At 45.2% G+C, this 10,033-nt stretch overlaps 1 long non-coding RNA gene across 1 annotated transcript; it reads right to left on the minus strand.

Moving 5' to 3' along the window:
* Window positions 1-1,363: 1,363 nt before the first annotated feature.
* LOC144325834 (uncharacterized) lies at window positions 1,364-4,169 on the minus strand. Its single transcript, XR_013391030.1, has 2 exons — window positions 4,105-4,169; window positions 1,364-1,824 (listed from the first exon to the last, which is right to left on the minus strand). It is a non-coding gene; the product is annotated as an uncharacterized LOC144325834 (long non-coding RNA).
* Between the last annotated feature and the right edge of the window lie 5,864 nt (window positions 4,170-10,033).

A 10,033-nucleotide genomic window follows, 5' to 3' on the forward strand; every position in this document is an offset into this window, starting at 1 on the left:
ACTCCCTGGAAAAGACCCTGATGTTGGGAAAGATGGAGGGCACAAGGAGAAGGGGACGACAGAGGACGAGATGGTTGGACAGTGTTCTCGAAGCTACCAGCATGAGTTTGACCAAATTGCGGGAGGTAGTGGAAGACAGGAGTGCCTGGCGTGCTCCGGTCCAGGGGGTCATGAAGAGTCAGACACGACTAAACAACAACAACAACAATGGAGGAGTCCAGGGGGCAAAGCAAGTTTTTTTTTTCTTTAGTGAGCAACAGACTCCAAGCATAGTTGGAACTGAACCAAGGGCCTTTGTAGCCTCTTCCTTCCAGTTCACTTCACCTAAACATCACCCACAGTTGGAGAACAAGAGTGTTAAAGAGACAAGACTTTGGCATGAATGGACACCTGTCACTGGTTAGTGAGCTCTGATCCACAAGTATTACATTTACCTGTATGGATATTCTATCTGAAACTAATTGCTGGAGAAGATTCATCTTCGAAACAGTTGATTCAATCTGGATACACTGTCTTGGACATCATCCATTGAAAGGCGTTGTGGTGTTCCCTGCCGGCAATTCATTTCATTGACTACTTCTTGGTTATGGACTGATAGATATATTATTTTGAAGTTGATGAATTGTAAATTTTGGATGACATTCTACTACTAATAATAATACATTTACTATATTCATTAGCCATGTGTTGCGGCTGTATTTGAGCAGATTATTCTGTATTGCAACACAGGGGTTTATTTTCGTCACTGTTGGTTCCCTATAGGCCAAGGAGAACCAATGTAGTGCTCTTCAGGTGTTGGGGACCACAACCCCCAACAGCGCCAACTGGCATGGCCAATAGTTAGGAACGATGAGAGATGTAGTCCAAGGCAGATGGAGGCCACCACATTGGTGACCCCTGGCATTAGTCCTGGTGCTGTAGGATCTATTTGGTGGGCTCCCACCTGCCAGTCTCAGGTTTATTGGGACCCTGATCCATCTCAGAGTCAGAAACTCAGTTCAGTTCCTTTAGCTTGGTGGTCTGGTCACTGATGGATTCTGGGATCATGACAAATTCCATTAATCTACTCATCTCTGGAACAAACACTTCAACTGTTGTTACCCAGGGTAGAGTGTCATGAGAACATGAGAAGAGCCTGCTGTCCCATGAAGACCAATATTCTGATCTTACAGTGCCCAACTAGGTACCTATGGCAACCCTGCAAGCAGGACCTGTGGCTCCATGCAACTGGCATTTAAAAACATTACTGCTTCCTACTATCAATGAAGCCCATGGTTAAAGGGTAGGAATCAATGTACCATGAGTACATCTTGGGCACAAACATATAGATAGAGGAGCAGAAAAACTCAACCACACAGATGTCTTGGTTTGCAAGAAACTTTTAATGAGTTTTCAATAAAGAAGTCTGAACATTTACATTATTCACATTGGGGAATTTCAGCCAATTATGGTTTGCAAGAAGAAAAGGGAACATGCAACAAGTGATGATAATAATGGAGTATTTCAACTATCCTTGAAGGCATCTACTTCAGCTTCTGGGGGAAGACTTTCTGTTGACTTTGTTGTCCACCACAGCATCCGCCGCCACTGCTGCCACCACAGCATCCACCACCTCTGCTGCCGCCACAACATCCGCCACCGCTACTGCCGCCACAACATCCACCGCTGCTCTGACTCTGCTGAGAGGAAACCACACTGCGGCTGCCACCACAACATCCCCCGCCACTGCGGCTGCCACCGCAGCACCCACAGCCTCTACCACCACAACAGCAGCAGCTTCCTCTTTGTTGTTGTTGACTCATCTTTTCTGTGGATTGGATAACCCTTGGGGAAGAGAGAAAGAGATAGAGATTGACATCATTTGGGGGCTCAAAGACAGCAGAACCTTTGAAGTCGAAGGGATTTGGTGGCCCTCCAGATGTTGCTGGATTATAATTAACATGCTCTCTGACCATTGGGCTGATGGGAACAGAATTCCAGGAATGACTGGAGGAAAAAGGTCTGCGAGGAATTCAAATTTATGTTATTCTATGGGATTTCCTACAAACAACACAACATTTATAGGTATTCTCTGCCACCACCAACCTAAACCTCCCAGAGAAACCTATATCTATACATATACTAAGAGATAGTAGGGCCTGAGCTGTAGCTCAGTGCAACCGCTTGACATGCCAATGGTCCCTATTTCAATCTCTGGCATCTCCTGGTAGAACAGTGAGAGATGCTTGCACAAAACCCCAGAGAGCTACTGCCAATCAGTGTAGGCGATACTGAGCTATATTGTCCAATGGTCTGGTTCCATGGAAGGAAGCATCTTGTATTCCTAGCATCCTGTGTTCTGATGTCTCTATGTTTTTATTCCTGCATTGCAGGAGATTGGACAAGATGACCCTTGGTGTACTGTACCTTCCAACTCTACAATTCTATGATGTGCATATCCTAAAAATTCAAATAAATTACACAAAGGTTCCTCCATATACAGTGTTACCTCTACTTACGGATGCAATCCGTTCCGGGGTGCCGTTTGCACCCTGAAAAGTCTGTAAGTGGAGCACTGCTTCTGTGTGTGTGTGTGTGACGTGATAGAGCGCTCCGGCGCATGTGCGAAGCACACAGATTGCTCCTGCGCATGCGCACAGTGGCAAACTCGGAAGCAAACACTTCCGGGTTTGCCGCGTTCTTAACCTGAAAAAATACAACGTGAAGCAAACGCAACTCGAGGTATGACTGTATGTCTATGCAAATATATAATCTGATCAAAGCACTGAATAGCTCTATGTCCCTTATGAAGGACTATCTGTTGGCAGGACCTCACATGCTTTGCAAGTAGAAGGCTTCACATTTGAAGTCTCCAATTGAAAGGACAGACCAGTCTTTCCCCCAGCTTGGGGAAAAGTTTGGACTACAGCTCCCATCAATCTCATTAGTCAGCCTGGCCAATGATCAGGAATGGTGGGTGTTGTAGTTCAAAACATTGGTAGCCCACCGGTTTGTGGAAACTTGGGATAAACCATTGCCTGGCACCTTGGAGAGCCGCTACTAGTAGGCAAGATGGACCAATGGACTGATCAGCTACAGCTACCTGGGCTGCTAGAAGAATTTTTCCGTGATGGAGCAAATGCACCACATGCAGTGGAGACCTGCTGGATCAGGCCAAGGACCCATCTGGTCCAGCATTCTGTTCTCATGGTGGCCAATCAGATTCAAGAAGGAAGACCACAGGCAGAGCATGAAGTTAAACCCTCACTCAATCGCTGATTTGAACATAAGAAAAGTCCTACTATTCACATAGTGGCCATCCAGATGTCCATGGGAAGCTTGCAGTCAAATGTTGAGCACAAGAGTGCTCTCCCCACCTGCGATTTGCAGCAAGTTATATTCAGAAGTATACTGCCTCAAAGAGTGGAAGGAGAACATCGTTATTGTGGCTAGTAGGCACTGATAGCCTTTTTCTCCATGAGTTCATCTAATTCCCCTTTAAAGTCATCCAAGTTGGTGACCAACATGACTTCTTGTGCTTTTATCCTGTATTTTTATGTTGTGAGGTCTTCGGATGAAGGGCAGTATATAAATAATAATAATAATAATAATAATAAGGTAAAGGGACCCCTGACCATTAGGTCCAGTCATGACCGACTCTGGGGTTGCGGCGCTCATCTCGCTTTATTAGCCGAGGGAGCAGGTGTACAGCTTCTGAGTCATATGGCCAGCATGACTAAGCCGCTTCTGGCGAACCAGAGCAGCGCACAGAAACGCCGTTTACCTTCCCACCAGAGCGGTACCTATTTATCTACTTGCACTTTGATGTGCTTTTGAACTGCTAGGTTGGCAGGAGCAGGGACAGAGCAATGGGAGCTCACCCCGTCGCGGGGATTCGAACCACCAACCTTCTGATCGGCAAGTCCTAGGCTCTGTGGTTTAACCCACAGCGTCCCTAATAATAATAATAAATAATATCTAATTCCATTGTTTAACGATGCACTGTGTGAAGGACTTCCTTTAGCCACTGAAAAATCCACAGCATCTCCAGGATTTTGAACTTCTAAGAACGCTTCTCCCTGCATCTGATAGACCCATTAATAGCTAGGAGGTCCTCCTACTCACCTATTGATCACCAAGTCAAGCGTTGGTCAAGTCAGGTGTCGCTGAGCGAATGAGAAGAGCTTGAGATAAAGGACCTTTTATAGCATCTCCCAATGCCCTCTTTCAGAAATGGTGACGAGTTCTGAGAAGGCCCATTGGCTCTCGCGGCATCCAATGCCTGGCCTTAATGACACAACGATTTGCATTAATTGTGCTGACTGACGAGAGATGGTTATCTCCAGTTACTGAATAACGTGTGGGTTTCTCTTGGTGAATTCTTCACGCCACTCTATAACAATGTAATTGACAGCTTAATGGGTGGCTTGTACATGTCCCGAAGCCTTTCACATCTGTTCCTCTGAAATCATAAATTCCAGCATTTTGGGATGGGATGCAAATGACAAATTACCCTTGAAACGTGGTAAGGGGAAAATATATTTGAATTTTGGGGAAGATATATCTTCAGGGACCTAGGACAGAGCTTGGAAACAGGATTCCAATAAGAACATAAGCAGAGCCTGCTGGCTCAAGTCAATGGGCCACCTAGCCCAATTCTTGTTCTTATAGTGGCCTCCCAGTTGCCTCAGTGGGACAACTGCAAACAGGATCTGAATGCAAGCACAGTTTTTAAACGTCTCAGAAGTCGAACGTTTCAGTTTTCGAACGCCGAAAACCCAGAAGTAACTGCTTCAGTTTTTGAAAGCTTTTCAGAAGTCAAATGTACCACGTGGCTTCTGTATTGAGTTTTCTGTAAGTAAATGCTTCCGGAAAGTAAATGCTTCAGTTTTTGAACATTTCGGAAGCTGAACGGTATTCCAGAACGGATTATGTTCCAAAACCAAGGTACCACTGTACTGCTTTCAACAATGGAGGCAGAGCTGGTAGCTTGTTGTTGTTGTTTAGTTGTTTAGTCGTGTCCAACTCTTCGTGACCCCATGGACCAGAGCATGCCAGGCACTCCTGTCTTCCACTGCCTCCCGCAGTTTGGTCAAACTCATGCTGGTAGCTTCGAGAACACTGTCCCACCCTCTCCTCCTCTCTCGTCCCCTTCTCCTTGTGCCCTCCATCTTTCCCAACATCAGTTTTTTTTTCCAGGGAGTCTTCTCTTCTCACGAGGTGGCCAAAGTCTTGGAGCCTCAGCTTCAGGATCTGTCCTTCCAGTGAGCACTCAGGGCTGATTTCCTTCAGAATGGATTGGTTGGATCTTCTTGCAGTCCATGGGACTCTCAAGAGTCTCCTCCAGCACCATAATTCAAAAGCATCAATTATTCGGCGATCAGCCTTCTTTACGGTCCAGCTCTCACTTCCATACATCACTACTGGGAAAACCATAGCTTTAACTATACAGACCTGATAGCCTTATTCTCCTTAAATTTGTGAAACCCTCTTTTAAAGCTATTCAAGTTGGTGCCTATCACTGCCTCATGTGGGAATGAGTTCCATAGTTTAATGATAAGCTGCATTAAGAAGTACTTTCTTTTATCTGTAGCGAATCTTCCAACATTCAGCTTCATAGTGCCCCCCACAATCCCTGGATATTTTGTTTATTTATTTACTACGTTTATGTTGCACCCTACCTCCCAAAGGAGCCCAGGGCGGCAAACAACAAATGATTAAACAATATGATTTTTTTCAAAACAATTCCACAAAATGAAGACAGGGGACTCAGCTACACTGGTAAAGAAAAAGTGTTATACAGTTGTACCTTGGTTTTCAAACACATTGGGAGTCGAATGTTTTGACTCCCGAACGATCGAAAACCGGAAGTGATTGTTCCGGTTTTCGAACGTTCTGTGGAACCTGAACATCTGACACTACTTCTGCAGCTTCTGATTGGCTGTAGAAGCTTCCTGCAGCCAATCGGAAGCTGTGCCTTGGTTCCCTTGGTTCCCAAATGTTTCGGAAGTCAAACGGACTTCCAGAACAGATTCTGTTCTGCTTCCAATGTACCACTGTATTTGCATTGTATATGCAATATAACACTGTGACACCAGATGGCACTGTGGAGTCCCACGTTTCCCTACTGGATTTCCCTGTATAAGTTTATGACGTGTTTAACTGAAACACTTTGATGTGTCTAGATCCAAACTGGGAAACAAACTGCGAAACAGAGTCAGTACCTGTCAAATATTCTGGGGAAGGCATTCCCATCGGTCAGTGCCGCCATACTAGAAGTCTGATTCCTACTTGGGCAAAACAGACCTCCTAATAAGATGGTGTTACAAGGTGCATGTCTGGACCCACAAACGTGTACAGACCCAACATGCACTACTGAAAGCAATGGGACTTTTCGCATGGAGTCTGCGTGCATTAAACATGTATGTGCATACAGTGGTACCTCGGGTTACATACACTTCAGGTTACATACGCTTCAGGTTACAGACTCTGCTAACCCAGAAATAGTACCTTGGGTTAAGAACTTTGCTTCAGGATGAGAACAGAAATCGTGCTCCGGTGGCGCGGCAGTAGCAGGAGGCCCCATTAGCTAAAGTGGTGCTTCGGGTTAAGAACAGTTTCAGGTTAAGATCAGACCTCCAGAACCAATTAAGTACTTAACCTGAGGTACCACTGTACCTCTAAACCTTTTGCCTGAGAAAGAACTTGCCACACCAGGAGATCTAAGAAGATTGGTTTATTACTTGGAAAAGAGAGACACTTTGTGGGAGATGACTTAGACACCGAGGTTACTAAGATGCAGGCAGCAAATCAACTTTCAGTATGTACACCCTTTAATCCTAGAGAGTAAAAAGAGACCCTAACTACCTGAAAGCTTAGAGAGTGGATGTAGCAATGTGCCACAGAACTCACACTCAAGAAGGACAAGCAGAGTGTAATGTCCAGGATTTGAGCTCTGTGCCTTCTCAGCCAGCGGCGGAGGAAGCCTCTCAGGGCAAATTGCCCATAGGGATGGGATGGGGCGTGTGGCACCCATAGGGATGGGGCATGTCACGGGGCCTCAGCTGCCCTACAGCTGGGGGGGGGGGAGGCAGTGGGTAGACAGCGTGGAACCTGTGGGCGCCAGAAACGTGTAGCTTGGGTGCGCTGCAGGCCCCACGGTGAGTGCCGCCCGCCATTTTGTCACCTCTCTCAGTGGGGACACCTGGGGCGGCTGCACCTAACGCACCCTCCTTGCTACGCCCCTGGATCCAGCAGCCTCTTCTTATGCAATAATAATAATAATAATAATAATAATAATAATAATAATTTATACCCCGCCCATCTGGCTGAGTTTCCCCAGCCACCGTGTGTGCGGCTCCCAATCGAGTGTTAAAAACAATACAGCATTAAATATTAAAACTTTCCTAAACAGGGCTGCCTTCAGGTGTCTTTTAAAGATAGGATAGCTGCTTCTGAAGGGAGGACGTTCCACAGGGCGGGTGCCACTACCGAGAAGGCCCTTTGTCTGGTTCCCTGTAACCTCACTTCTTGCAGTGAGGGAACCACCAGAAGGCCCTGGGCCCTGGGCCCTGGATCTCAGTCTCCAGGCTGAACGATGGGGGTGGAGATGCTCCTTCAGGTATTCTGGACCGAGGCTGTTTAGGGCTTTAAAGGTCAGCACCAACACTTTGAATTGTGCTCGGAAATGTACTGGGAGCCAATGCAGATCATGTTCTTCACATCTATTGAGAAGAAAAGGGCCTTCCTTAGGGGAACTGCATAGGGCTTTATACATCTCCCACATGCCAATCACTCGATGTCACAGTGAAACCAGGTGATCCAAAAGAAAGCAAACTGAAATCCTTCGTGGGAGCAACTTGATCCAGGTCTTTAGAAGATCTTTTCCTTCTCTGACTTCCATGCAATACTTGCACTTGCAGGAAGCCCCAAAGCCAGTCTCCACCTGTCCCACACCTGACATGGAGGTCTGGGGAGGTGAGTCTAGTGTGGCAACTGGGGATATGGCAATTGGAATCCATCTTTTAAATTGCATTTTTGAGACAGAGACAGAAAAGAAAAACACACATCCTACATCCCCTTCCCTCCACCCTCCAGTTGCACAACTTTCATATGAATCTCAGCATACAACGAAATACCTGGTGACCTCCCGTTCACCCATTTCCTGTTTTTTTCCTTTTTCTTTTAAATCATGTATTCCAAATTTGCAACCTTCAAATTTCTTAAAATTCTATTAATGTCTATTCTGCTGGATTTACTGAAGACCCGCTAGGTTATTTACTTTTTATACTGGTTCTTAAAAATTTCACTAAACATTTTCCAATCCTCCTTATATTCTTTATCACCCTTTTCTCTTATCCTCTTCATTATACCTGTCAATTCAGCATATTAAGCATTTTAAACTGCCACTATTCCTTGGCAGGTACCGTACTCGTTCTCCACCTTTGTGCCAATAAGATTCTAGGCACAAAGGGGAAATATAATAATAAATTCTTTTGTTTAGGGGGACTTCTGTTGTTACCCTTCCTAAAAGAAGTGCCAATTAGAATCCATTTGTTTGGGCTTCCTAGTTCCTTGAAAATGTATATTTTGGGCAATTAACATATGTTTTAAAGGTCAGAGGTGAACGGAACAAGAAAGTAGAACCTGATATTGGTAGGTAAGAACAGGGGAGCTCTCTTGAAGTGCTTGGGTAACTTGTGCTTAGGATTGAGGCATATTGGGTTTAAATTACAGCATTTAAAGGTACTGTTTTGTCTGGAAGTGAGAAAGGGAAAAGCATATTCATTTGTTTGGTGATTGGGACAGGCAGGATACCTAAGGATGAAGCAAAATAATGCCAAATTCTAGTTCAGCCTGATTATGGAAAATGTCAAGCGATGAAAAATACATTTTGGGGTTTATGTAGAGCAGTGGGAAGGAGATGTAATGTTTCTTCCTCTGGCCCCCTCCTGGACCTATGTTTAATTAAACCAAACCAATGTTTAATTTAATACAAATAAGATAAACATTAGCCTCACCACTGAACAAATCCAGGTGGTGTGGGCTGATTCCTGAATTTCCTCATGGCAAGGCAAGCTGACTGGGGGCCCCTGGATTGGTGCCATGAGTCTGATGGAGTTCTGTGGGAACAGTCCTAGTTTCTACACACCATGAAAGGGGAAAAGGGAAGGGTCAAAAGGCAGGAATTGGGGTATGAACAGGGCCGGATTAAGGTTTGATGAGGCCCTAAGCTACTGAAGGTAATGGGGCCCTTTATATGTCCAACAGAGTTCCGGAACGGATTAAGTTTCAGAACCAAAGTACCACTGTATATAGAAATGAGCAAACCAGTGATATTTTAGGGAGCAGGCTAGCAGGCGGGGCCCATGACTTACATCACAGGAGCCTACACAACATAAAACACTGTTGCTGTATGTAGGTTTTATTTGTTTTTTATCTTATATTTTGGACATGTACATCCAGGTTTCCCCCCCTTTATTTTTTTGGGGGCCCCCAAGAGAGTGGGGCCCTAAGCTATAGCTTGTTTAGATTATACAGTGGTACCTCGGGTTAAGTACTTAATTCGTTCCAGAGGTCCGTTCTTAACCTGAAAATGTTCTTAACCTGAAGACCACTTTAGCTAATGGGGCTTCCTGCTGCCGCCGCACCGCCAGAGCACGATTTCTGTTCTCATCCTGAATTAAAGTTCTTAACCTGAGGTAATATTTCTGGGTTAGCAGAGTCTGTAACCTGAAGCATCTGTAACCCGAAGCGTATGTAACCTGAGGTACCACTGTACATAAATCCAGCACTGGGTATGAGTGGTGGAGGAAGGGGACATCTTTAGCTATGCTTCAAGCAGACCATCTATAGTAGTCATCAAGACATAAGCGGGATTCAAGCGAAACAGCAACTCTCTCCTCCTGTAGTTTTCAGCCACTGGTATTCAGAAACTTTACGTCCAAGGCAGAGCTAATAACCATGGATAGCCTAATCCTCCATGAATGTATCCAAACCTCTTTCTAAACTATCCAAGTAGGTGTTCAACACTGCTAGCTTTGGGAATGAGTTT

Source organism: Podarcis muralis, chromosome 16 (genome assembly GCF_964188315.1).
Source record: "Podarcis muralis chromosome 16, rPodMur119.hap1.1, whole genome shotgun sequence".
Lineage (NCBI taxonomy): Eukaryota > Metazoa > Chordata > Lepidosauria > Squamata > Lacertidae > Podarcis > Podarcis muralis.